The 20,945-nt window shown below is 38.4% G+C and overlaps 51 non-coding genes and 21 pseudogenes across 51 annotated transcripts; all 72 read left to right on the top strand.

Moving 5' to 3' along the window:
- The first annotated feature begins 118 nt into the window (after positions 1-118).
- On the top strand, positions 119-221 carry LOC149693763 (5S ribosomal RNA; annotated as a pseudogene).
- A 122-nt stretch (positions 222-343) lies between these two features.
- LOC149693762 (5S ribosomal RNA) lies at positions 344-462 on the top strand. The gene has a single exon (XR_016383328.1). It is a non-coding gene; the product is annotated as a 5S ribosomal RNA (ribosomal RNA).
- Positions 463-599: 137 nt separating this feature from the next.
- Positions 600-718, top strand: LOC149693761 (5S ribosomal RNA). Its single transcript, XR_016383207.1, has one exon. It is a non-coding gene; the product is annotated as a 5S ribosomal RNA (ribosomal RNA).
- Positions 719-854: 136 nt separating this feature from the next.
- On the top strand, positions 855-973 carry LOC149693760 (5S ribosomal RNA). The gene has a single exon (XR_016383229.1). It is a non-coding gene; the product is annotated as a 5S ribosomal RNA (ribosomal RNA).
- A 136-nt stretch (positions 974-1,109) lies between these two features.
- LOC149693759 (5S ribosomal RNA) lies at positions 1,110-1,228 on the top strand (annotated as a pseudogene).
- Positions 1,229-1,364: 136 nt separating this feature from the next.
- On the top strand, positions 1,365-1,483 carry LOC149693758 (5S ribosomal RNA). Its single transcript, XR_016383001.1, has one exon. It is a non-coding gene; the product is annotated as a 5S ribosomal RNA (ribosomal RNA).
- Positions 1,484-1,619: 136 nt separating this feature from the next.
- Positions 1,620-1,738, top strand: LOC149693757 (5S ribosomal RNA). The gene has a single exon (XR_016383302.1). It is a non-coding gene; the product is annotated as a 5S ribosomal RNA (ribosomal RNA).
- Positions 1,739-1,874: 136 nt separating this feature from the next.
- LOC149693756 (5S ribosomal RNA) lies at positions 1,875-1,993 on the top strand (annotated as a pseudogene).
- Positions 1,994-2,129: 136 nt separating this feature from the next.
- LOC149693755 (5S ribosomal RNA) lies at positions 2,130-2,248 on the top strand. Its single transcript, XR_016383000.1, has one exon. It is a non-coding gene; the product is annotated as a 5S ribosomal RNA (ribosomal RNA).
- A 136-nt stretch (positions 2,249-2,384) lies between these two features.
- LOC149693754 (5S ribosomal RNA) lies at positions 2,385-2,503 on the top strand (annotated as a pseudogene).
- A 137-nt stretch (positions 2,504-2,640) lies between these two features.
- LOC149693753 (5S ribosomal RNA) lies at positions 2,641-2,759 on the top strand (annotated as a pseudogene).
- A 137-nt stretch (positions 2,760-2,896) lies between these two features.
- Positions 2,897-2,999, top strand: LOC149693752 (5S ribosomal RNA; annotated as a pseudogene).
- A 122-nt stretch (positions 3,000-3,121) lies between these two features.
- Positions 3,122-3,240, top strand: LOC149693751 (5S ribosomal RNA). Its single transcript, XR_016383327.1, has one exon. It is a non-coding gene; the product is annotated as a 5S ribosomal RNA (ribosomal RNA).
- Positions 3,241-3,375: 135 nt separating this feature from the next.
- LOC149693750 (5S ribosomal RNA) lies at positions 3,376-3,494 on the top strand (annotated as a pseudogene).
- A 136-nt stretch (positions 3,495-3,630) lies between these two features.
- LOC149693749 (5S ribosomal RNA) lies at positions 3,631-3,749 on the top strand (annotated as a pseudogene).
- A 136-nt stretch (positions 3,750-3,885) lies between these two features.
- LOC149693748 (5S ribosomal RNA) lies at positions 3,886-4,004 on the top strand. Its single transcript, XR_016382999.1, has one exon. It is a non-coding gene; the product is annotated as a 5S ribosomal RNA (ribosomal RNA).
- A 136-nt stretch (positions 4,005-4,140) lies between these two features.
- On the top strand, positions 4,141-4,259 carry LOC149693747 (5S ribosomal RNA; annotated as a pseudogene).
- A 137-nt stretch (positions 4,260-4,396) lies between these two features.
- LOC149693746 (5S ribosomal RNA) lies at positions 4,397-4,515 on the top strand (annotated as a pseudogene).
- A 137-nt stretch (positions 4,516-4,652) lies between these two features.
- On the top strand, positions 4,653-4,755 carry LOC149693745 (5S ribosomal RNA; annotated as a pseudogene).
- A 122-nt stretch (positions 4,756-4,877) lies between these two features.
- Positions 4,878-4,996, top strand: LOC149693744 (5S ribosomal RNA). The gene has a single exon (XR_016383326.1). It is a non-coding gene; the product is annotated as a 5S ribosomal RNA (ribosomal RNA).
- Positions 4,997-5,133: 137 nt separating this feature from the next.
- Positions 5,134-5,252, top strand: LOC149693743 (5S ribosomal RNA). The gene has a single exon (XR_016383206.1). It is a non-coding gene; the product is annotated as a 5S ribosomal RNA (ribosomal RNA).
- Positions 5,253-5,388: 136 nt separating this feature from the next.
- Positions 5,389-5,507, top strand: LOC149693742 (5S ribosomal RNA). The gene has a single exon (XR_016382998.1). It is a non-coding gene; the product is annotated as a 5S ribosomal RNA (ribosomal RNA).
- A 136-nt stretch (positions 5,508-5,643) lies between these two features.
- On the top strand, positions 5,644-5,762 carry LOC149693741 (5S ribosomal RNA). The gene has a single exon (XR_016383128.1). It is a non-coding gene; the product is annotated as a 5S ribosomal RNA (ribosomal RNA).
- A 137-nt stretch (positions 5,763-5,899) lies between these two features.
- On the top strand, positions 5,900-6,018 carry LOC149693740 (5S ribosomal RNA). The gene has a single exon (XR_016383190.1). It is a non-coding gene; the product is annotated as a 5S ribosomal RNA (ribosomal RNA).
- Positions 6,019-6,155: 137 nt separating this feature from the next.
- Positions 6,156-6,274, top strand: LOC149693739 (5S ribosomal RNA). The gene has a single exon (XR_016382997.1). It is a non-coding gene; the product is annotated as a 5S ribosomal RNA (ribosomal RNA).
- Positions 6,275-8,958: 2,684 nt separating this feature from the next.
- On the top strand, positions 8,959-9,077 carry LOC149693738 (5S ribosomal RNA). The gene has a single exon (XR_016382995.1). It is a non-coding gene; the product is annotated as a 5S ribosomal RNA (ribosomal RNA).
- Positions 9,078-9,214: 137 nt separating this feature from the next.
- LOC149693737 (5S ribosomal RNA) lies at positions 9,215-9,333 on the top strand. The gene has a single exon (XR_016382994.1). It is a non-coding gene; the product is annotated as a 5S ribosomal RNA (ribosomal RNA).
- A 137-nt stretch (positions 9,334-9,470) lies between these two features.
- LOC149693736 (5S ribosomal RNA) lies at positions 9,471-9,589 on the top strand. The gene has a single exon (XR_016383175.1). It is a non-coding gene; the product is annotated as a 5S ribosomal RNA (ribosomal RNA).
- Positions 9,590-9,726: 137 nt separating this feature from the next.
- On the top strand, positions 9,727-9,845 carry LOC149693735 (5S ribosomal RNA). Its single transcript, XR_016382993.1, has one exon. It is a non-coding gene; the product is annotated as a 5S ribosomal RNA (ribosomal RNA).
- Positions 9,846-9,981: 136 nt separating this feature from the next.
- LOC149693734 (5S ribosomal RNA) lies at positions 9,982-10,100 on the top strand (annotated as a pseudogene).
- Positions 10,101-10,236: 136 nt separating this feature from the next.
- On the top strand, positions 10,237-10,355 carry LOC149693733 (5S ribosomal RNA). Its single transcript, XR_016383245.1, has one exon. It is a non-coding gene; the product is annotated as a 5S ribosomal RNA (ribosomal RNA).
- Positions 10,356-10,492: 137 nt separating this feature from the next.
- On the top strand, positions 10,493-10,611 carry LOC149693732 (5S ribosomal RNA). The gene has a single exon (XR_016382992.1). It is a non-coding gene; the product is annotated as a 5S ribosomal RNA (ribosomal RNA).
- A 134-nt stretch (positions 10,612-10,745) lies between these two features.
- Positions 10,746-10,864, top strand: LOC149693731 (5S ribosomal RNA). The gene has a single exon (XR_016382991.1). It is a non-coding gene; the product is annotated as a 5S ribosomal RNA (ribosomal RNA).
- Positions 10,865-11,001: 137 nt separating this feature from the next.
- Positions 11,002-11,120, top strand: LOC149693730 (5S ribosomal RNA). The gene has a single exon (XR_016383174.1). It is a non-coding gene; the product is annotated as a 5S ribosomal RNA (ribosomal RNA).
- A 137-nt stretch (positions 11,121-11,257) lies between these two features.
- LOC149693729 (5S ribosomal RNA) lies at positions 11,258-11,376 on the top strand. The gene has a single exon (XR_016382990.1). It is a non-coding gene; the product is annotated as a 5S ribosomal RNA (ribosomal RNA).
- Positions 11,377-11,512: 136 nt separating this feature from the next.
- Positions 11,513-11,631, top strand: LOC149693728 (5S ribosomal RNA; annotated as a pseudogene).
- A 136-nt stretch (positions 11,632-11,767) lies between these two features.
- LOC149693727 (5S ribosomal RNA) lies at positions 11,768-11,886 on the top strand. The gene has a single exon (XR_016383173.1). It is a non-coding gene; the product is annotated as a 5S ribosomal RNA (ribosomal RNA).
- Positions 11,887-12,023: 137 nt separating this feature from the next.
- Positions 12,024-12,142, top strand: LOC149693726 (5S ribosomal RNA). Its single transcript, XR_016382989.1, has one exon. It is a non-coding gene; the product is annotated as a 5S ribosomal RNA (ribosomal RNA).
- A 136-nt stretch (positions 12,143-12,278) lies between these two features.
- On the top strand, positions 12,279-12,397 carry LOC149693725 (5S ribosomal RNA; annotated as a pseudogene).
- Positions 12,398-12,533: 136 nt separating this feature from the next.
- LOC149693724 (5S ribosomal RNA) lies at positions 12,534-12,652 on the top strand. Its single transcript, XR_016383243.1, has one exon. It is a non-coding gene; the product is annotated as a 5S ribosomal RNA (ribosomal RNA).
- A 137-nt stretch (positions 12,653-12,789) lies between these two features.
- LOC149693723 (5S ribosomal RNA) lies at positions 12,790-12,908 on the top strand. The gene has a single exon (XR_016382988.1). It is a non-coding gene; the product is annotated as a 5S ribosomal RNA (ribosomal RNA).
- A 134-nt stretch (positions 12,909-13,042) lies between these two features.
- On the top strand, positions 13,043-13,161 carry LOC149693722 (5S ribosomal RNA). The gene has a single exon (XR_016382987.1). It is a non-coding gene; the product is annotated as a 5S ribosomal RNA (ribosomal RNA).
- A 136-nt stretch (positions 13,162-13,297) lies between these two features.
- On the top strand, positions 13,298-13,416 carry LOC149693721 (5S ribosomal RNA). Its single transcript, XR_016383127.1, has one exon. It is a non-coding gene; the product is annotated as a 5S ribosomal RNA (ribosomal RNA).
- A 137-nt stretch (positions 13,417-13,553) lies between these two features.
- LOC149693720 (5S ribosomal RNA) lies at positions 13,554-13,672 on the top strand (annotated as a pseudogene).
- A 137-nt stretch (positions 13,673-13,809) lies between these two features.
- LOC149693719 (5S ribosomal RNA) lies at positions 13,810-13,928 on the top strand. The gene has a single exon (XR_016383126.1). It is a non-coding gene; the product is annotated as a 5S ribosomal RNA (ribosomal RNA).
- Positions 13,929-14,065: 137 nt separating this feature from the next.
- Positions 14,066-14,184, top strand: LOC149693718 (5S ribosomal RNA; annotated as a pseudogene).
- A 137-nt stretch (positions 14,185-14,321) lies between these two features.
- Positions 14,322-14,440, top strand: LOC149693717 (5S ribosomal RNA). Its single transcript, XR_016382986.1, has one exon. It is a non-coding gene; the product is annotated as a 5S ribosomal RNA (ribosomal RNA).
- A 137-nt stretch (positions 14,441-14,577) lies between these two features.
- On the top strand, positions 14,578-14,696 carry LOC149693716 (5S ribosomal RNA). The gene has a single exon (XR_016382984.1). It is a non-coding gene; the product is annotated as a 5S ribosomal RNA (ribosomal RNA).
- Positions 14,697-14,832: 136 nt separating this feature from the next.
- Positions 14,833-14,951, top strand: LOC149693715 (5S ribosomal RNA). The gene has a single exon (XR_016382983.1). It is a non-coding gene; the product is annotated as a 5S ribosomal RNA (ribosomal RNA).
- A 137-nt stretch (positions 14,952-15,088) lies between these two features.
- Positions 15,089-15,207, top strand: LOC149693714 (5S ribosomal RNA). The gene has a single exon (XR_016383125.1). It is a non-coding gene; the product is annotated as a 5S ribosomal RNA (ribosomal RNA).
- A 137-nt stretch (positions 15,208-15,344) lies between these two features.
- On the top strand, positions 15,345-15,463 carry LOC149693713 (5S ribosomal RNA; annotated as a pseudogene).
- A 137-nt stretch (positions 15,464-15,600) lies between these two features.
- On the top strand, positions 15,601-15,719 carry LOC149693712 (5S ribosomal RNA). The gene has a single exon (XR_016383124.1). It is a non-coding gene; the product is annotated as a 5S ribosomal RNA (ribosomal RNA).
- A 137-nt stretch (positions 15,720-15,856) lies between these two features.
- Positions 15,857-15,975, top strand: LOC149693711 (5S ribosomal RNA; annotated as a pseudogene).
- Positions 15,976-16,112: 137 nt separating this feature from the next.
- LOC149693710 (5S ribosomal RNA) lies at positions 16,113-16,231 on the top strand. The gene has a single exon (XR_016382982.1). It is a non-coding gene; the product is annotated as a 5S ribosomal RNA (ribosomal RNA).
- A 137-nt stretch (positions 16,232-16,368) lies between these two features.
- On the top strand, positions 16,369-16,487 carry LOC149693709 (5S ribosomal RNA). The gene has a single exon (XR_016382981.1). It is a non-coding gene; the product is annotated as a 5S ribosomal RNA (ribosomal RNA).
- Positions 16,488-16,623: 136 nt separating this feature from the next.
- Positions 16,624-16,742, top strand: LOC149693708 (5S ribosomal RNA). The gene has a single exon (XR_016382980.1). It is a non-coding gene; the product is annotated as a 5S ribosomal RNA (ribosomal RNA).
- Positions 16,743-16,879: 137 nt separating this feature from the next.
- LOC149693707 (5S ribosomal RNA) lies at positions 16,880-16,998 on the top strand. Its single transcript, XR_016382979.1, has one exon. It is a non-coding gene; the product is annotated as a 5S ribosomal RNA (ribosomal RNA).
- Positions 16,999-17,135: 137 nt separating this feature from the next.
- Positions 17,136-17,254, top strand: LOC149693706 (5S ribosomal RNA). Its single transcript, XR_016382978.1, has one exon. It is a non-coding gene; the product is annotated as a 5S ribosomal RNA (ribosomal RNA).
- A 134-nt stretch (positions 17,255-17,388) lies between these two features.
- Positions 17,389-17,507, top strand: LOC149693705 (5S ribosomal RNA). Its single transcript, XR_016382977.1, has one exon. It is a non-coding gene; the product is annotated as a 5S ribosomal RNA (ribosomal RNA).
- Positions 17,508-17,643: 136 nt separating this feature from the next.
- LOC149693704 (5S ribosomal RNA) lies at positions 17,644-17,762 on the top strand. The gene has a single exon (XR_016383123.1). It is a non-coding gene; the product is annotated as a 5S ribosomal RNA (ribosomal RNA).
- Positions 17,763-17,899: 137 nt separating this feature from the next.
- On the top strand, positions 17,900-18,018 carry LOC149693703 (5S ribosomal RNA; annotated as a pseudogene).
- Positions 18,019-18,155: 137 nt separating this feature from the next.
- On the top strand, positions 18,156-18,274 carry LOC149693702 (5S ribosomal RNA). The gene has a single exon (XR_016383122.1). It is a non-coding gene; the product is annotated as a 5S ribosomal RNA (ribosomal RNA).
- Positions 18,275-18,411: 137 nt separating this feature from the next.
- On the top strand, positions 18,412-18,530 carry LOC149693701 (5S ribosomal RNA; annotated as a pseudogene).
- A 137-nt stretch (positions 18,531-18,667) lies between these two features.
- On the top strand, positions 18,668-18,786 carry LOC149693700 (5S ribosomal RNA). Its single transcript, XR_016382976.1, has one exon. It is a non-coding gene; the product is annotated as a 5S ribosomal RNA (ribosomal RNA).
- Positions 18,787-18,923: 137 nt separating this feature from the next.
- On the top strand, positions 18,924-19,042 carry LOC149693699 (5S ribosomal RNA). Its single transcript, XR_016382975.1, has one exon. It is a non-coding gene; the product is annotated as a 5S ribosomal RNA (ribosomal RNA).
- A 136-nt stretch (positions 19,043-19,178) lies between these two features.
- Positions 19,179-19,297, top strand: LOC149693698 (5S ribosomal RNA). The gene has a single exon (XR_016382973.1). It is a non-coding gene; the product is annotated as a 5S ribosomal RNA (ribosomal RNA).
- A 137-nt stretch (positions 19,298-19,434) lies between these two features.
- On the top strand, positions 19,435-19,553 carry LOC149693697 (5S ribosomal RNA). The gene has a single exon (XR_016383172.1). It is a non-coding gene; the product is annotated as a 5S ribosomal RNA (ribosomal RNA).
- A 137-nt stretch (positions 19,554-19,690) lies between these two features.
- On the top strand, positions 19,691-19,809 carry LOC149693696 (5S ribosomal RNA). The gene has a single exon (XR_016382972.1). It is a non-coding gene; the product is annotated as a 5S ribosomal RNA (ribosomal RNA).
- Positions 19,810-19,945: 136 nt separating this feature from the next.
- LOC149693695 (5S ribosomal RNA) lies at positions 19,946-20,064 on the top strand (annotated as a pseudogene).
- A 137-nt stretch (positions 20,065-20,201) lies between these two features.
- On the top strand, positions 20,202-20,320 carry LOC149693694 (5S ribosomal RNA). The gene has a single exon (XR_016382971.1). It is a non-coding gene; the product is annotated as a 5S ribosomal RNA (ribosomal RNA).
- A 137-nt stretch (positions 20,321-20,457) lies between these two features.
- Positions 20,458-20,576, top strand: LOC149693693 (5S ribosomal RNA). The gene has a single exon (XR_016382970.1). It is a non-coding gene; the product is annotated as a 5S ribosomal RNA (ribosomal RNA).
- Positions 20,577-20,713: 137 nt separating this feature from the next.
- On the top strand, positions 20,714-20,832 carry LOC149693692 (5S ribosomal RNA). The gene has a single exon (XR_016382969.1). It is a non-coding gene; the product is annotated as a 5S ribosomal RNA (ribosomal RNA).
- The last annotated feature ends 113 nt before the right edge of the window (positions 20,833-20,945 follow it).

The raw sequence follows: 20,945 nt of genomic DNA, 5'->3' as shown, positions 1-20,945 counted from the left end.
TTTTAAATTCCAATAGATATGAAAAAAGCAAACATATTTTCTTTTTGTTATTGTTTTAAAAAGATGATGGTTAATTTGTCTCACTTAATTTAAATTCGAATTATTATCTAGCACTCTCGGCAACGGCCATATCACGCTGAAAACACCGGTTCTCGTCCGATCACCGAAGTTAAGCAGCGTCGAGCGCAGTCAGTACTTGGAAACTTTGCGTGCCGTTGGCTTTTTCACTTTTATTTCCTCTTTTAAATTCCATGAGATATGAAAAAAGCAAACATATCTTCTTTTTCTTATTGATTTATAAAGATGAAGGTTAATTAAATTCGAATTATTAAATAGCACTCTCGGCAACGGCCATATCACGCTGAAAACACCGGTTCTCGTCCGATAACCGAAGTTAAGCAGCGTCGAGCGCAGTCAGTACTTGGGAGGGAGACCACTTAGGAACACTGCGTGCCGTTGGCTTTTTCACTTTTTTTTCCTCTTTTAAATTCCTATAGATATGAAAAAAGCAAACATATTTTCTTTTTGTTATTGTTTTAAAAAGATGAAGGTCAATTTGTCTCACTTAATTTAAATTCGAATTATTATCTAGCACTCTTGGCAACGGCCATATCACGCTGAAAACACCGGTTCTCGTCGGATCACCGAAGTTAAGCAGCGTCGAGCGCAGTCAGTACTTGGGAGGGAGACCACTTAGGAACACTGCGTGCCGTTGGCTTTTTCACTTTTTTTCCTCTTTTAAATTCCAATAGATATGAAAAATGCAAACATATTTTCTTTTTGTTATTGTTTTAAAAAGATGAAGGTTAATTTGTCTCACTTAATTTAAATTCGAATTATTATCTAGCACTCTCGGAAACGGCCATATCACGCTGAAAACACCGGTTCTCGTCCGATCACCGAAGTTAAGCAGCGTCGAGCGCAGTCAGTACTTGGGAGGGAGACCACTTAGGAACACTGCGTGCCGTTGGCTTTTTCAATTTTTTTCCTCTTTTAAATTCCAATAGATATGAAAAAAGCAAACATATTTTCTTTTTGTTATTGTTTTAAAAAGATGAAGGTTAATTTGTCTCACTTAATTTAAATTCGAATTATTATCTAGCACTCTCGGCAACGGCCATATCACGCTGAAAACACCGGTTCTCGTCCGATCACCGAAGTTAAGCAGCGTCGAGCGCAGTCAGAACTTGGGAGGGAGACCACTTAGGAACACTGCGTGCCGTTGGCTTTTTCAATTTTTTTCCTCTTTTAAATTCCAATAGATATGAAAAAAGCAAACATATTTTCTTTTTGTTATTGTTTTAAAAAGATGAAGGTTAATTTGTCTCACTTAATTTAAATTCGAATTATTAAATAGCACTCTCGGCAACGGCCATATCACGCTGAAAACACCGGTTCTCGTCCGATCACCGAAGTTAAGCAGCGTCGAGCGCAGTCAGTACTTGGGAGGGAGACCACTTAGGAACACTGCGTGCCGTTGGCTTTTTCAATTTTTTTCCTCTTTTAAATTCCAATAGATATGAAAAATGCAAACATATTTTCTTTTTGTTATTGTTTTAAAAAGATGAAGGTTAATTTGTCTCACTTAATTTAAATTCGAATTATTATCTAGCACTCTCGGCAACGACCATATCACGCTGAAAACACCGGTTCTCGTCCGATCACCGAAGTTAAGCAGCGTCGAGCGCAGTCAGTACTTGGGAGGGAGACCACTTAGGAACACTGCGTGCCGTTGGCTTTTTCAATTTTTTTCCTCTTTTAAATTCCAATAGATATGAAAAAAGCAAACATATTTTCTTTTTGTTATTGTTTTAAAAAGATGAAGGTTAATTTGTCTCACTTAATTTAAATTCGAATTATTATCTAGCACTCTCGGCAACGGCCATATCACGCTGAAAACACCGGTTCTCGTCCGATCACCGAAGTTAAGCAGCGTCGAGCGCAGTCAGAACTTGGGAGGGAGACCACTTAGGAACACTGCGTGCCGTTGGCTTTTTCAATTTTTTTCCTCTTTTAAATTCCAATAGATATGAAAAAAGCAAACATATTTTCTTTTTGTTATTGTTTTAAAAAGATGAAGGTTAATTTGTCTCACTTAATTTAAATTCGAATTATTAAATAGCACTCTCGGCAACGGCCATATCACGCTGAAAACACCGGTTCTCGTCCGATCACCGAAGTTAAGCAGCGTCGAGCGCAGTCAGTACTTGGGAGGGAGACCACTTAGGAACACTGCGTGCCGTTGGCTTTTTCAATTTTTTTCCTCTTTTAAATTCCAATAGATATGAAAAAAGCAAACATATTTTCTTTTTGTTATTGTTTTAAAAAGATGAAGGTTAATTTGTCTCACTTAATTTAAATTCGAATTATTAAATAGCACTCTCGGCAACGGCCATATCACGCTGAAAACACCGGTTCTCGTCTCTTCACCGAAGTTAAGCAGCGTCGAGCGCAGTCAGTACTTGGGAGGGAGACCACTTAGGAACACTGCGTGCCGTTGGCTTTTTCACTTTTTTTTCCTCTTTTAAATTCCAATAGATATGAAAAAAGCAAACATATTATCTTTTTGTTATTGTTTTAAAAAGATGAAGGTTAATTTGTCTCACTTAATTTAAATTCGAATTATTAAATAGCACTCTCGGCAACGGATATATCACGCTGAAAACACCGGTTCTCGTCCGATCACCGAAGTTAAGCAGCGTCGAGCGCAGTCAGTACTTGGGAGGGAGACCACTTAGGAACACTGCGTGCCGTTGGCTTTTTCACTTTTTTTTCCTCTTTTAAATTCCAATAGATATGAAAAAAGCAAACATATTTTCTTTTTGTTATTGTTTTAAAAAGATGATGGTTAATTTGTCTCACTTAATTTAAATTCGAATTATTATCTAGCACTCTCGGCAACGGCCATATCACGCTGAAAACACCGGTTCTCGTCCGATCACCGAAGTTAAGCAGCGTCGAGCGCAGTCAGTACTTGGAAACTTTGCGTGCCGTTGGCTTTTTCACTTTTATTTCCTCTTTTAAATTCCATGAGATATGAAAAAAGCAAACATATCTTCTTTTTCTTATTGATTTATAAAGATGAAGGTTAATTAAATTCGAATTATTAAATAGCACTCTCGGCAACGGCCATATCACGCTGAAAACACCGGTTCTCGTCCGATAACCGAAGTTAAGCAGCGTCGAGCGCAGTCAGTACTTGGGAGGGAGACCACTTAGGAACACTGCGTGCCGTTGGCTTTTTCACTTTTTTTTTCCTCTTTTAAATTCCTATAGATATGAAAAAAGCAAACATATTTTCTTTTTGTTATTGTTTTAAAAAGATGGTCAATTTGTCTCACTTAATTTAAATTCGAATTATTATCTAGCACTCTCGGCAACGGCCATATCACGCTGAAAACACCGGTTCTCGTCGGATCAACGAAGTTAAGCAGCGTCGAGCGCAGTCAGTACTTGGGAGGGAGACCACTTAGGAACACTGCGTGCCGTTGGCTTTTTCAATTTTTTTCCTCTTTTAAATTCCAATAGATATGAAAAAAGCAAACATATTTTCTTTTTGTTATTGTTTTAAAAAGATGAAGGTTAATTTGTCTCACTTAATTTAAATTCGAATTATTATCTAGCACTCTCGGCAACGGCCATATCACGCTGAAAACACCGGTTCTCGTCCGATCACCGAAGTTAAGCAGCGTCGAGCGCAGTCAGAACTTGGGAGGGAGACCACTTAGGAACACTGCGTGCCGTTGGCTTTTTCAATTTTTTTCCTCTTTTAAATTCCAATAGATATGAAAAAAGCAAACATATTTTCTTTTTGTTATTGTTTTAAAAAGATGAAGGTTAATTTGTCTCACTTAATTTAAATTCGAATTATTAAATAGCACTCTCGGCAACGGCCATATCACGCTGAAAACACCGGTTCTCGTCCGATCACCGAAGTTAAGCAGCGTCGAGCGCAGTCAGTACTTGGGAGGGAGACCACTTAGGAACACTGCGTGCCGTTGGCTTTTTCAATTTTTTTCCTCTTTTAAATTCCAATAGATATGAAAAAAGCAAACATATTTTCTTTTTGTTATTGTTTTAAAAAGATGAAGGTTAATTTGTCTCACTTAATTTAAATTCGAATTATTAAATAGCACTCTCGGCAACGGCCATATCACGCTGAAAACACCGGTTCTCGTCTCTTCACCGAAGTTAAGCAGCGTCGAGCGCAGTCAGTACTTGGGAGGGAGACCACTTAGGAACACTGCGTGCCGTTGGCTTTTTCACTTTTTTTTCCTCTTTTAAATTCCAATAGATATGAAAAAAGCAAACATATTATCTTTTTGTTATTGTTTTAAAAAGATGAAGGTTAATTTGTCTCACTTAATTTAAATTCGAATTATTAAATAGCACTCTCGGCAACGGATATATCACGCTGAAAACACCGGTTCTCGTCCGATCACCGAAGTTAAGCAGCGTCGAGCGCAGTCAGTACTTGGGAGGGAGACCACTTAGGAACACTGCGTGCCGTTGGCTTTTTCACTTTTTTTTCCTCTTTTAAATTCCAATAGATATGAAAAAAGCAAACATATTTTCTTTTTGTTATTGTTTTAAAAAGATGATGGTTAATTTGTCTCACTTAATTTAAATTCGAATTATTATCTAGCACTCTCGGCAACGGCCATATCACGCTGAAAACACCGGTTCTCGTCCGATCACCGAAGTTAAGCAGCGTCGAGCGCAGTCAGTACTTGGAAACTTTGCGTGCCGTTGGCTTTTTCACTTTTATTTCCTCTTTTAAATTCCATGAGATATGAAAAAAGCAAACATATCTTCTTTTTCTTATTGATTTATAAAGATGAAGGTTAATTAAATTCGAATTATTAAATAGCACTCTCGGCAACGGCCATATCACGCTGAAAACACCGGTTCTCGTCCGATAACCGAAGTTAAGCAGCGTCGAGCGCAGTCAGTACTTGGGAGGGAGACCACTTAGGAACACTGCGTGCCGTTGGCTTTTTCACTTTTTTTTCCTCTTTTAAATTCCTATAGATATGAAAAAAGCAAACATATTTTCTTTTTGTTATTGTTTTAAAAAGATGAAGGTCAATTTGTCTCACTTAATTTAAATTCGAATTATTATCTAGCACTCTTGGCAACGGCCATATCACGCTGAAAACACCGGTTCTCGTCGGATCACCGAAGTTAAGCAGCGTCGAGCGCAGTCAGTACTTGGGAGGGAGACCACTTAGGAACACTGCGTGCCGTTGGCTTTTTCACTTTTTTTCCTCTTTTAAATTCCAATAGATATGAAAAATGCAAACATATTTTCTTTTTGTTATTGTTTTAAAAAGATGAAGGTTAATTTGTCTCACTTAATTTAAATTCGAATTATTATCTAGCACTCTCGGCAACGGCCATATCACGCTGAAAACACCGGTTCTCGTCCGATCACCGAAGTTAAGCAGCGTCGAGCGCAGTCAGTACTTGGGAGGGAGACCACTTAGGAACACTGCGTGCCGTTGGCTTTTTCAATTTTTTTCCTCTTTTAAATTCCAATAGATATGAAAAAAGCAAACATATTTTCTTTTTGTTATTGTTTTAAAAAGATGAAGGTTAATTTGTCTCACTTAATTTAAATTCGAATTATTATCTAGCACTCTCGGCAACGGCCATATCACGCTGAAAACACCGGTTCTCGTCCGATCACCGAAGTTAAGCAGCGTCGAGCGCAATCAGTACTTGGGAGGGAGACCACTTAGGAACACTGCGTGCCGTTGGCTTTTTCACTTTTTTTTCCTCTTTTAAATTCCAATAGATATGAAAAAAGCAAACATATTTTCTTTTTGTTATTGTTTTAAAAAGATGATGGTTAATTTGTCTCACTTAATTTAAATTCGAATTATTATCTAGCACTCTCGGCAACGGCCATATCACGCTGAAAACACCGGTTCTCGTCCGATCACCGAAGTTAAGCAGCGTCGAGCGCATTCAGTACTTGGGAGGGAGACCACTTAGGAACACTGCGTGCCGTTGGCTTTTTCACTTCTTTTTCCTCTTTTAAATTCCAATAGATATGAAAAATGCAAACATATTTTCTTTTTGTTATTGTTTTAAAAAGATGAAGGTTAATTTGTCTCACTTAATTTAAATTCGAATTATTATCTAGCACTCTCGGCAACGGCCATATCACGCTGAAAACACCGGTTCTCGTCCGATCACCGAAGTTAAGCAGCGTCGAGCGCAGTCAGTACTTGGGAGGGAGACCACTTAGGAACACTGCGTGCCGTTGGCTTTTTCAATTTTTTTCCTCTTTTAAATTCCAATAGATATGAAACAAGTTGGGAAAACCAAAATATTACCTCTCCGAGTCAAGACGACTACTTACAAACTTATTTACCCAGATATGGAAATGTTTCTTAAGTTAAAATTTATGAAATATTAAAGCAGTATACAAAGCATAGCAAATATACTGTAAATCAGACGACATTTTACATCCAATAATGATATACTTGTACACATTAAAATCATCCGATGGGGGAAAAACGGGAGATAAAACTTTGGAGGGATATTACCTTTACGTGCTAAAAAAGGCCCAATTTTCTACTCCTCAACTGTATGCCCTCTATGTTCAAAGCCATATTCACAACAGCGTTGCCATATAAACACTATCCTCTCGTTTCACCTCAACGATTTTCTTAGTTTGTCAACATGACTGTTAACGTTACATAACACCAAAGCTTATTTGTGGCTACACACACTGAAAGTAAATGCGTGCCATAAAAAGCATGAAAACACGAAGCTATTATCCGATTACGATCAGACCTTTCACTGGTCTGGGCTGCGTTCAGCAGAGCTCACCAAAAAAGACAGCGGATTTTGGAAATGTTTACCGGTGAGCTTTGTCGTCATAGCTTTTCTCCGGTCATGGGCGTTTTATAAATGACGCAAGGTACCAAGGCTTAACAAAAATTGTATGATAACATATTTATAGAGATAGATAACAACTTTTATAGTTAAAATTAGAAACTATCATATCTCTTAAAATTCTCGCGTGATCAACCGGTTTCACGCCAATTAAATAGATATAGTCCCATAGAGCTATTTGTATTAATTCCTCCATGGTTTTTTCGCCAAGCTGAGAACTATGCGTTTTACGTCACGTTATCCAAAGAGCCGACTATTTTCTTTGAAGACCGCGCTAGCTCAGCGCTAAGCACCGTGACGTCAAAATTCAAAAACAAAATCCCGTTATGTAGGACACTGCTAACAGCGCTGGGCTCTGCTGAACGCGGCCCAGATTTCCACCATGATTATATAATCTAAGCCTAATTATATAAAAGTGTATTTAACTTTCGGCCCACTCTGAACCGTTAATGTCTCTGCATTACAGAAACGAAAACCAAACCCAAGCGTTTACTTTTTGGTTCACTAGGCCTATTGACAAATCAAAGTTCATATGATCGGAATTGTAGCGTTCTTCTTGTTATCAATAACGAAAGGATTATGCTATAAACAGATGTAGTATAGCTTAAGTAATATATAAACATCCATTTCAAATAATAATTTAAAAAAATTTTCTTGGGATATCAAAATGAAATAGAGCTTTAAAGCTACAAAAGTACTAAATGCATCATAATTACGAAAAATATTTCCACATATTCACTTTATATTAAGGATAAAGGGAAAATTATGGTTCTGTAGGATTCCTTTACACATCAAAACAAAACGAACTTCTAACGCAGCGCACTACTGTAACAACGGACGGACACACACAGACAAAAACATAGACTGCTTTTTAACTCTTTCCGTATTAATTTTGAATCGAGAAACAAGATTATCTTAAATATTAAAATGAATATAATTAATATTTAATATTTTCTTCGTTAGTTATTCGCCTTATTGAACGTTACATCGTTTTAAAAAAGAACAATTAAACATTCTTGAGAGACTTGACTAATATTGGCGTTTGAAATGAAGCATACGCCGGTTGCTTCGCCTTACACAAATAGGTAGTATATAAGGGTGTCGAACTACAGTTAAAAGCAAGAACAACCGCAATTGCGAAAACCTATCGTGGACAACCCACCCTAGGGAGGCTAGACGTTTCTCGTAACCCTAGCTGATCGCCGCGAATGTCTTAAACCAAACGATGACGACGGAGTAGAAGCCAGGTGTGCAGACTGGTGTCCATGTGGGATGGACAAAAACAAAGACCAGAAGATGGTGGTGTAGAAGCCAGGTGTACAGACTGGTGTCCATGTGGGATGGACAAAAACAAAGACCAGAAGATGGTGGTGATTAGAAGCCAGTATGTACAGACTGGTGTCCAAGTGGAATGGACGAAGACCAGAAGATGGTGGTGTTTAGAAGCCAGTATGTACAGACTGGTGTCCAAGTGGGATGGACGAAGACCAGAAGATGGTGGTGATTAGAAGCCAGTATGTACAGACTGGTGTCCAAGTGGGATGGACGAAGACCAGAAGATGGTGGTGATTAGAAGCCAGTATGTACAGACTGGTGTCCAAGTGGGATGGACGAAGACCAGAAGATGGTGGTGATTAGAAGCCAGTATGTACAGACTGGTGTCCATGTTGGATGGACGAAGACCAAAAGATGTTGGTGATTAGAAGCCTGTAAGTACAGACTGGTGTCCGTGTGGGATGGACAAAGACCAGAAGATGGTGGTGTGAGAACTCTAGTAGAGGAGCTATTTCCGTTACTGTGAAAGCAGTTCGGAAATGGCGAACACGTTTGCTCCGATTTGGAAACTGCGAACGCGGTTACGTGGGTGTAACAACAGACACACAGACATACAGACACACAGACACACACACACGATCGTTACAGAACCTCTCCGTGACATACGTCACTCGGAGAGGTAAAAAGCAAACATATTTTCTTTTTGTTATTGTTTTAAAAAGATGAAGGTTAATTTGTCTCACTTAATTTAAATTCGAATTATTAAATAGCACTCTCGGCAACGGCCATATCACGCTGAAAACACCGGTTCTCGTCCGATCACCGAAGTTAAGCAGCGTCGAGCGCAGTCAGTACTTGGGAGGGAGACCACTTAGGAACACTGCGTGCCGTTGGCTTTTTCACTTTTTTTTCCTCTTTTAAATTCCAATAGATATGAAAAAAGCAAACATATTTTCTTTTTGTTATTGTTTTAAAAAGATGAAGGTTAATTTGTCTCACTTAATTTAAATTCGAATTATTAAATAGCACTCTCGGCAACGGCCATATCACGCTGAAAACACCGGTTCTCGTCCGATCACCGAAGTTAAGCAGCGTCGAGCGCAGTCAGTACTTGGGAGGGAGACCACTTAGGAACACTGCGTGCCGTTGGCTTTTTCACTTTTTTTTCCTCTTTTAAATTCCAATAGATATGAAAAAAGCAAACATATTTTCTTTTTGTTATTGTTTTAAAAAGATGATGGTTAATTTGTCTCACTTAATTTAAATTCGAATTATTATCTAGCACTCTCGGCAACGGCCATATCACGCTGAAAACACCGGTTCTCGTCCGATCACCGAAGTTAAGCTGCGTCGAGCGCAGTCAGTACTTGGGAGGGAGACCACTTAGGAACACTGCGTGCCGTTGGCTTTTTCACTTCTTTTTCCTCTTTTAAATTCCAATAGATATGAAAAATGCAAACATATTTTCTTTTTGTTATTGTTTTAAAAAGATGAAGGTTAATTTGTCTCACTTAATTTAAATTCGAATTATTATCTAGCACTCTCGGCAACGGCCATATCACGCTGAAAACACCGGTTCTCGTCCGATCACCGAAGTTAAGCAGCGTCGAGCGCAGTCAGTACTTGGGAGGGAGACCACTTAGGAACACTGCGTGCCGTTGGCTTTTTCAATTTTTTTCCTCTTTTAAATTCCAATAGATATGAAAAAAGCAAACATATTTTCTTTTTGTTATTGTTTTAAAAAGATGATGGTTAATTTGTCTCACTTAATTTAAATTCGAATTATTATCTAGCACTCTCGGCAACGGCCATATCACGCTGAAAACACCGGTTATCGTCCGATCACCGAAGTTAAGCAGCGTCGAGCGCAGTCAGTACTTGGGAGGGAGACCACTTAGGAACACTGCGTGCCGTTGGCTTTTTCACTTTTTTTCCTCTTTTAAATTCCAATAGATATGAAAAAAGCAAACATATTTTCTTTTTGTTATTGTTTTAAAAAGATGAAGGTAAATTTGTCTCACTTAATTTAAATTCGAATTATTAAATAGCACTCTCGGCAACGGCCATATCAAGCTGAAAACACCGGTTCTCGTCCGATCACCGAAGTTAAGCAGCGTCGAGCGCAGTCAGTACTTGGGAGGGAGACCACTTAGGAACACTGCGTGCCGTTGGCTTTTTCACTTTTTTTTCCTCTTTTAAATTCCAATAGATATGAAAAAAGCAAACATATTTTCTTTTTGTTATTGTTTTAAAAAGATGATGGTTAATTTGTCTCACTTAATTTAAATTCGAATTATTATCTAGCACTCTCGGCAACGGCCATATCACGCTGAAAACACCGGTTCTCGTCCGATCACCGAAGTTAAGCAGCGTCGAGCGCAGTCAGTACTTGGGAGGGAGACCACTTAGGAACACTGCGTGCCGTTGGCTTTTTCACTTCTTTTTCCTCTTTTAAATTCCAATAGATATGAAAAATGCAAACATATTTTCTTTTTGTTATTGTTTTAAAAAGATGGTTAATTTGTCTCACTTAATTTAAATTCGAATTATTATCTAGCACTCTCGGCAACGGCCATATCACGCTGAAAACACCGGTTCTCGTCCGATCACCGAAGTTAAGCAGCGTCGAGCGCAGTCAGTACTTGGGAGGGAGACCACTTAGGAACACTGCGTGCCGTTGGCTTTTTCACTTTTTTTTCCTCTTTTAAATTCCAATAGATATGAAAAAAGCAAACATATTTTCTTTTTGTTATTGTTTTAAAAAGATGATGGTTAATTTGTCTCACTTAATTTAAATTCGAATTATTATCTAGCACTCTCGGCAACGGCCATATCACGCTGAAAACACCGGTTCTCGTCCGATCACCGAAGTTAAGCTGCGTCGAGCGCAGTCAGTACTTGGGAGGGAGACCACTTAGGAACACTGCGTGCCGTTGGCTTTTTCACTTCTTTTTCCTCTTTTAAATTCCAATAGATATGAAAAATGCAAACATATTTTCTTTTTGTTATTGTTTTAAAAAGATGAAGGTTAATTTGTCTCACTTAATTTAAATTCGAATTATTATCTAGCACTCTCGGCAACGGCCATATCACGCTGAAAACACCGGTTCTCGTCCGATCACCGAAGTTAAGCAGCGTCGAGCGCAGTCAGTACTTGGGAGGGAGACCACTTAGGAACACTGCGTGCCGTTGGCTTTTTCAATTTTTTTCCTCTTTTAAATTCCAATAGATATGAAAAAAGCAAACATATTTTCTTTTTGTTATTGTTTTAAAAAGATGATGGTTAATTTGTCTCACTTAATTTAAATTCGAATTATTATCTAGCACTCTCGGCAACGGCCATATCACGCTGAAAACACCGGTTATCGTCCGATCACCGAAGTTAAGCAGCGTCGAGCGCAGTCAGTACTTGGGAGGGAGACCACTTAGGAACACTGCGTGCCGTTGGCTTTTTCACTTTTTTTCCTCTTTTAAATTCCAATAGATATGAAAAAAGCAAACATATTTTCTTTTTGTTATTGTTTTAAAAAGATGATGGTTAATTTGTCTCACTTAATTTAAATTCGAATTATTATCTAGCACTCTCGGCAACGGCCATATCACGCTGAAAACACCGGTTCTCGTCCGATCACCGAAGTTAAGCTGCGTCGAGCGCAGTCAGTACTTGGGAGGGAGACCACTTAGGAACACTGCGTGCCGTTGGCTTTTTCACTTCTTTTTCCTCTTTTAAATTCCAATAGATATGAAAAATGCAAACATATTTTCTTTTTGTTATTGTTTTAAAAAGATGAAGGTTAATTTGTCTCACTTAATTTAAATTCGAATTATTATCTAGCACTCTCGGCAACGGCCATATCACGCTGAAAACACCGGTTCTCGTCCGATCACCGAAGTTAAGCAGCGTCGAGCGCAGTCAGTACTTGGGAGGGAGACCACTTAGGAACACTGCGTGCCGTTGGCTTTTTCAATTTTTTTCCTCTTTTAAATTCCAATAGATATGAAAAAAGCAAACATATTTTCTTTTTGTTATTGTTTTAAAAAGATGATGGTTAATTTGTCTCACTTAATTTAAATTCGAATTATTATCTAGCACTCTCGGCAACGGCCATATCACGCTGAAAACACCGGTTATCGTCCGATCACCGAAGTTAAGCAGCGTCGAGCGCAGTCAGTACTTGGGAGGGAGACCACTTAGGAACACTGCGTGCCGTTGGCTTTTTCACTTTTTTTCCTCTTTTAAATTCCAATAGATATGAAAAAAGCAAACATATTTTCTTTTTGTTATTGTTTTAAAAAGATGAAGGTAAATTTGTCTCACTTAATTTAAATTCGAATTATTAAATAGCACTCTCGGCAACGGCCATATCAAGCTGAAAACACCGGTTCTCGTCCGATCACCGAAGTTAAGCAGCGTCGAGCGCAGTCAGTACTTGGGAGGGAGACCACTTAGGAACACTGCGTGCCGTTGGCTTTTTCACTTTTTTTTCCTCTTTTAAATTCCAATAGATATGAAAAAAGCAAACATATTTTCTTTTTGTTATTGTTTTAAAAAGATGATGGTTAATTTGTCTCACTTAATTTAAATTCGAATTATTATCTAGCACTCTCGGCAACGGCCATATCACGCTGAAAACACCGGTTCTCGTCCGATCACCGAAGTTAAGCAGCGTCGAGCGCAGTCAGTACTTGGGAGGGAGACCACTTAGGAACACTGCGTGCCGTTGGCTTTTTCACTTCTTTTTCCTCTTTTAAATTCCAATAGATATGAAAAATGCAAACATATTTTCTTTTTGTTATTGTTTTAAAAAGATGGTTAATTTGTCTCACTTAATTTAAATTCGAATTATTATCTAGCACTCTCGGCAACGGCCATATCACGCTGAAAACACCGGTTCTCGTCCGATCACCGAAGTTAAGCAGCGTCGAGCGCAGTCAGTACTTGGGAGGGAGACCACTTAGGAACACTGCGTGCCGTTGGCTTTTTCAATTTTTTTCCTCTTTTAAATTCCAATAGATATGAAAAAAGCAAACATATTTTCTTTTTGTTATTGTTTTAAAAAGATGAAGGTTAATTTGTCTCACTTAATTTAAATTCGAATTATTAAATAGCACTCTCGGCAACGGCCATATCACGCTGAAAACACCGGTTCTCGTCCGATCACCGAAGTTAAGCAGCGTCGAGCGCAATCAGTACTTGGGAGGGAGACCACTTAGGAACACTGCGTGCCGTTGGCTTTTTCACTTTTTTTTCCTCTTTTAAATTCCAATAGATATGAAAAAAGCAAACATATTTTCTTTTTGTTATTGTTTTAAAAAGATGAAGGTTAATTTGTCTCACTTAATTTAAATTCGAATTATTAAATAGCACTCTCGGCAACGGCCATATCACGCTGAAAGCACCGGTTCTCGTCCGATCACCGAAGTTTAGCAGCGTCGAGCGCAGTCAGTACTTGGGAGGGAAACCACTTAGGAACACTGCGTGCCGTTGGCTTTTTCACTTTTTTTTCCTCTTTTAAATTCCAATAGATATGAAAAAAGCAAACATATTTTCTTTTTGTTATTGTTTTAAAAAGATGAAGGTTAATTTGTCTCACTTAATTTAAATTCGAATTATTAAATAGCACTCTCGGCAACGGCCATATCACGCTGAAAACACCGGTTCTCGTCCGATCACCGAAGTTAAGCAGCGTCGAGCGCAATCAGTACTTGGGAGGGAGACCACTTAGGAACACTGCGTGCCGTTGGCTTTTTCACTTTTTTTTCCTCTTTTAAATTCCAATAGATATGAAAAAAGCAAACATATTTTCTTTTTGTTATTGTTTTAAAAAGATGAAGGTTAATTTGTCTCACTTAATTTAAATTCGAATTATTAAATAGCACTCTCGGCAACGGCCATATCACGCTGAAAGCACCGGTTCTCGTCCGATCACCGAAGTTTAGCAGCGTCGAGCGCAGTCAGTACTTGGGAGGGAAACCACTTAGGAACACTGCGTGCCGTTGGCTTTTTCACTTTTTTTTCCTCTTTTAAATTCCAATAGATATGAAAAAAGCAAACATATTTTCTTTTTGTTATTGTTTTAAAAAGATGATGGTTAATTTGTCTCACTTAATTTAAATTCGAATTATTATCTAGCACTCTCGGCAACGGCCATATCACGCTGAAAACACCGGTTCTCGTCCGATCACCGAAGTTAAGCAGCGTCGAGCGCAGTCAGTACTTGGGAGGGAGACCACTTAGGAACACTGCGTGCCGTTGGCTTTTTCACTTCTTTTTCCTCTTTTAAATTCCAATAGATATGAAAAATGCAAACATATTTTCTTTTTGTTATTGTTTTAAAAAGATGAAGGTTAATTTGTCTCACTTAATTTAAATTCGAATTATTATCTAGCACTCTCGGCAACGGCCATATCACGCTGAAAACACCGGTTCTCGTCCGATCACCGAAGTTAAGCAGCGTCGAGCGCAGTCAGTACTTGGGAGGGAGACCACTTAGGAACACTGCGTGCCGTTGGCTTTTTCAATTTTTTTCCTCTTTTAAATTCCAATAGATATGAAAAAAGCAAACATATTTTCTTTTTGTTATTGTTTTAAAAAGATGAAGGTTAATTTGTCTCACTTAATTTAAATTCGAATTATTAAATAGCACTCTCGGCAACGGCCATATCACGCTGAAAACACCGGTTCTCGTCCGATCACCGAAGTTAAGCAGCGTCGAGCGCAGTCAGTACTTGGGAGGGAGACCACTTAGGAACACTGCGTGCCGTTGGCTTTTTCAATTTTTTTTCCTCTTTTAAATTCCTATAGATATGAAAAATGCAAACATATTTTCTTTTTGTTATTGTTTTAAAAAGATGAAGGTTAATTTGTCTCACTTAATTTAAATTCGAATTATTATCTAGCACTCTCGGCAACGGCCATATCACGCTGAAAACACCGGTTCTCGTCCGATCACCGAAGTTAAGCAGCGTCGAGCGCAATCAGTACTTGGGAGGGAGACCACTTAGGAACACTGCGTGCCGTTGGCTTTTTCACTTTTTTTTCCTCTTTTAAATTCCAATAGATATGAAAAAAGCAAACATATTTTCTTTTTGTTATTGTTTTAAAAAGATGAAGGTTAATTTGTCTCACTTAATTTAAATTCGAATTATTAAATAGCACTCTCGGCAACGGCCATATCACGCTGAAAGCACCGGTTCTCGTCCGATCACCGAAGTTTAGCAGCGTCGAGCGCAGTCAGTACTTGGGAGGGAAACCACTTAGGAACACTGCGTGCCGTTGGCTTTTTCACTTTTTTTTCCTCTTTTAAATTCCAATAGATATGAAAAAAGCAAACATATTTTCTTTTTGTTATTGTTTTAAAAAGATGAAGGTTAATTTGTCTCACTTAATTTAAATTCGAATTATTAAATAGCACTCTCGGCAACGGCCATATCACGCTGAAAACACCGGTTCTCGTCCGATCACCGAAGTTAAGCAGCGTCGAGCGCAATCAGTACTTGGGAGGGAGACCACTTAGGAACACTGCGTGCCGTTGGCTTTTTCACTTTTTTTTCCTCTTTTAAATTCCAATAGATATGAAAAAAGCAAACATATTTTCTTTTTGTTATTGTTTTAAAAAGATGAAGGTTAATTTGTCTCACTTAATTTAAATTCGAATTATTAAATAGCACTCTCGGCAACGGCCATATCACGCTGAAAGCACCGGTTCTCGTCCGATCACCGAAGTTTAGCAGCGTCGAGCGCAGTCAGTACTTGGGAGGGAAACCACTTAGGAACACTGCGTGCCGTTGGCTTTTTCACTTTTTTTTCCTCTTTTAAATTCCAATAGATATGAAAAAAGCAAACATATTTTCTTTTTGTTATTGTTTTAAAAAGATGATGGTTAATTTGTCTCACTTAATTTAAATTCGAATTATTATCTAGCACTCTCGGCAACGGCCATATCACGCTGAAAACACCGGTTCTCGTCCGATCACCGAAGTTAAGCAGCGTCGAGCGCAGTCAGTACTTGGGAGGGAGACCACTTAGGAACACTGCGTGCCGTTGGCTTTTTCACTTCTTTTTCCTCTTTTAAATTCCAATAGATATGAAAAATGCAAACATATTTTCTTTTTGTTATTGTTTTAAAAAGATGAAGGTTAATTTGTCTCACTTAATTTAAATTCGAATTATTATCTAGCACTCTCGGCAACGGCCATATCACGCTGAAAACACCGGTTCTCGTCCGATCACCGAAGTTAAGCAGCGTCGAGCGCAGTCAGTACTTGGGAGGGAGACCACTTAGGAACACTGCGTGCCGTTGGCTTTTTCAATTTTTTTCCTCTTTTAAATTCCAATAGATATGAAAAAAGCAAACATATTTTCTTTTTGTTATTGTTTTAAAAAGATGAAGGTTAATTTGTCTCACTTAATTTAAATTCGAATTATTAAATAGCACTCTCGGCAACGGCCATATCACGCTGAAAACACCGGTTCTCGTCCGATCACCGAAGTTAAGCAGCGTCGAGCGCAGTCAGTACTTGGGAGGGAGACCACTTAGGAACACTGCGTGCCGTTGGCTTTTTCAATTTTTTTTCCTCTTTTAAATTCCTATAGATATGAAAAATGCAAACATATTTTCTTTTTGTTATTGTTTTAAAAAGATGAAGGTTAATTTGTCTCACTTAATTTAAATTCGAATTATTATCTAGCACTCTCGGCAACGGCCATATCACGCTGAAAACACCGGTTCTCGTCCGATCACCGAAGTTAAGCAGCGTCGAGCGCAGTCAGTACTTGGGAGGGAGACCACTTAGGAACACTGCGTGCCGTTGGCTTTTTCACTTTTTTTTCCTCTTTTAAATTCCAATAGATATGAAAAAAGCAAACATATTTTCTTTTTGTTATTGTTTTAAAAAGATGATGGTTAATTTGTCTCACTTAATTTAAATTCGAATTATTATCTAGCACTCTCGGCAACGGCCATATCACGCTGAAAACACCGGTTCTCGTCCGATCACCGAAGTTAAGCAGCGTCGAGCGCAGTCAGTACTTGGGAGGGAGACCACTTAGGAACACTGCGTGCCGTTGGCTTTTTCACTTCTTTTTCCTCTTTTAAATTCCAATAGATATGAAAAATGCAAACATATTTTCTTTTTGTTATTGTTTTAAAAAGATGGTTAATTTGTCTCACTTAATTTAAATTCGAATTATTATCTAGCACTCTCGGCAACGGCCATATCACGCTGAAAACACCGGTTCTCGTCCGATCACCGAAGTTAAGCAGCGTCGAGCGCAGTCAGTACTTGGGAGGGAGACCACTTAGGAACACTGCGTGCCGTTGGCTTTTTCAATTTTTTTCCTCTTTTAAATTCCAATAGATATGAAAAAAGCAAACATATTTTCTTTTTGTTATTGTTTTAAAAAGATGAAGGTTAATTTGTCTCACTTAATTTAAATTCGAATTATTAAATAGCACTCTCGGCAACGGCCATATCACGCTGAAAACACCGGTTCTCGTCCGATCACCGAAGTTAAGCAGCGTCGAGCGCAATCAGTACTTGGGAGGGAGACCACTTAGGAACACTGCGTGCCGTTGGCTTTTTCACTTTTTTTTCCTCTTTTAAATTCCAATAGATATGAAAAAAGCAAACATATTTTCTTTTTGTTATTGTTTTAAAAAGATGAAGGTTAATTTGTCTCACTTAATTTAAATTCGAATTATTAAATAGCACTCTCGGCAACGGCCATATCACGCTGAAAGCACCGGTTCTCGTCCGATCACCGAAGTTTAGCAGCGTCGAGCGCAGTCAGTACTTGGGAGGGAAACCACTTAGGAACACTGCGTGCCGTTGGCTTTTTCACTTTTTTTTCCTCTTTTAAATTCCAATAGATATGAAAAAAGCAAACATATTTTCTTTTTGTTATTGTTTTAAAAAGATGAAGGTTAATTTGTCTCACTTAATTTAAATTCGAATTATTAAATAGCACTCTCGGCAACGGCCATATCACGCTGAAAACACCGGTTCTCGTCCGATCACCGAAGTTAAGCAGCGTCGAGCGCAATCAGTACTTGGGAGGGAGACCACTTAGGAACACTGCGTGCCGTTGGCTTTTTCACTTTTTTTTCCTCTTTTAAATTCCAATAGATATGAAAAAAGCAAACATATTTTCTTTTTGTTATTGTTTTAAAAAGATGAAGGTTAATTTGTCTCACTTAATTTAAATTCGAATTATTAAATAGCACTCTCGGCAACGGCCATATCACGCTGAAAGCACCGGTTCTCGTCCGATCACCGAAGTTTAGCAGCGTCGAGCGCAGTCAGTACTTGGGAGGGAAACCACTTAGGAACACTGCGTGCCGTTGGCTTTTTCACTTTTTTTTCCTCTTTTAAATTCCAATAGATATGAAAAAAGCAAACATATTTTCTTTTTGTTATTGTTTTAAAAAGATGATGGTTAATTTGTCTCACTTAATTTAAATTCGAATTATTATCTAGCACTCTCGGCAACGGCCATATCACGCTGAAAACACCGGTTCTCGTCCGATCACCGAAGTTAAGCAGCGTCGAGCGCAGTCAGTACTTGGGAGGGAGACCACTTAGGAACACTGCGTGCCGTTGGCTTTTTCACTTCTTTTTCCTCTTTTAAATTCCAATAGATATGAAAAATGCAAACATATTTTCTTTTTGTTATTGTTTTAAAAAGATGAAGGTTAATTTGTCTCACTTAATTTAAATTCGAATTATTATCTAGCACTCTCGGCAACGGCCATATCACGCTGAAAACACCGGTTCTCGTCCGATCACCGAAGTTAAGCAGCGTCGAGCGCAGTCAGTACTTGGGAGGGAGACCACTTAGGAACACTGCGTGCCGTTGGCTTTTTCATTTTTTTTCCTCTTTTAAATTCCAATAGATATGAAAAAAGCAAACATATTTTCTTTTTGTTATTGTTTTAAAAAGATGAAGGTTAATTTGTCTCACTTAATTTAAATTCGAATTATTAAATAGCACTCTCGGCAACGGCCATATCACGCTGAAAACACCGGTTCTCGTCCGATCACCGAAGTTAAGCAGCGTCGAGCGCAGTCAGTACTTGGGAGGGAGACCACTTAGGAACACTGCGTGCCGTTGGCTTTTTCACTTCTTTTTCCTCTTTTAAATTCCAATAGATATGAAAAAAGCAAACATATTTTCTTTTTGTTATTGTTTTAAAAAGATGAAGGTTAATTTGTCTCACTTAATTTAAATTCGAATTATTATCTAGCACTCTCGGCAACGGCCATATCACGCTGAAAACACCGGTTCTCGTCCGATCACCGAAGTTAAGCTGCGTCGAGCGCAGTCAGTACTTGGGAGGGAGACCACTTAGGAACACTGCGTGCCGTTGGCTTTTTCACTTCTTTTTCCTCTTTTAAATTCCAATAGATATGAAAAAAGCAAACATATTTTCTTTTTGTTATTGTTTTAAAAAGATGAAGGTTAATTTGTCTCACTTAATTTAAATTCGAATTATTATCTAGCACTCTCGGCAACGGCCATATCACGCTGAAAACACCGGTTCTCGTCCGATCACCGAAGTTAAGCAGCGTCGAGCGCAGTCAGTACTTGGGAGGGAGACCACTTAGGAACACTGCGTGCCGTTGGCTTTTTCAATTTTTTTCCTCTTTTAAATTCCAATAGATATGAAAAAAGCAAACATATTTTCTTTTTGTTATTGTTTTAAAAAGATGAAGGTTAATTTGTCTCACTTAATTTAAATTCGAATTATTAAATAGCACTCTCGGCAACGGCCATATCACGCTGAAAACACCGGTTATCGTCCGATCACCGAAGTTAAGGAGCGTCGAGCGCAGTCAGTACTTGGGAGGGAGACCACTTAGGAACACTGCGTGCCGTTGGCTTTTTCACTTTTTTTTCCTCTTTTAAATTCCAATAGATATGAAAAAAGCAAACATATTTTCTTTTTGTTATTGTTTTAAAAAGATGAAGGTAAATTTGTCTCACTTAATTTAAATTCGAATTATTAAATAGCACTCTCGGCAACGGCCATATCACGCTGAAAACACCGGTTCTCGTCCGATCACCGAAGTTAAGCAGCGTCGAGCGCAGTCAGTACTTGGGAGGGAGACCACTTAGGAACACTGCGTGCCGTTGGCTTTTTCACTTTTTTTTCCTCTTTTAAATTCCAATAGATATGAAAAAAGCAAACATATTTTCTTTTTGTTATTGTTTTAAAAAGATGATGGTTAATTTGTCTCACTTAATTTAAATTCGAATTATTATCTAGCACTCTCGGCAACGGCCATATCACGCTGAAAACACCGGTTCTCGTCCGATCACCGAAGTTAAGCAGCGTCGAGCGCAGTCAGTACTTGGGAGGGAGACCACTTAGGAACACTGCGTGCCGTTGGCTTTTTCACTTCTTTTTCCTCTTTTAAATTCCAATAGATATGAAAAATGCAAACATATTTTCTTTTTGTTATTGTTTTAAAAAGATGAAGGTTAATTTGTCTCACTTAATTTAAATTCGAATTATTAAATAGCACTCTCGGCAACGGCCATATCACGCTGAAAACACCGGTTCTCGTCCGATCACCGAAGTTAAGCAGCGTCGAGCGCAGTCAGTACTTGGGAGGGAGACCACTTAGGAACACTGCGTGCCGTTGGCTTTTTCAATTTTTTTTCCTCTTTTAAATTCCTATAGATATGAAAAATGCAAACATATTTTCTTTTTGTTATTGTTTTAAAAAGATGAAGGTTAATTTGTCTCACTTAATTTAAA

Source organism: Phalangium opilio, unplaced genomic scaffold (assembly GCF_054372755.1).
Source record: "Phalangium opilio isolate 3A_F unplaced genomic scaffold, DU_Popi_V2 ptg000024l_1, whole genome shotgun sequence".
Taxonomy (NCBI): domain Eukaryota; kingdom Metazoa; phylum Arthropoda; class Arachnida; order Opiliones; family Phalangiidae; genus Phalangium; species Phalangium opilio.
Note: the sequence above shows the minus strand (reverse complement) of the source record. Positions and strands in the feature narration are given on the sequence as shown.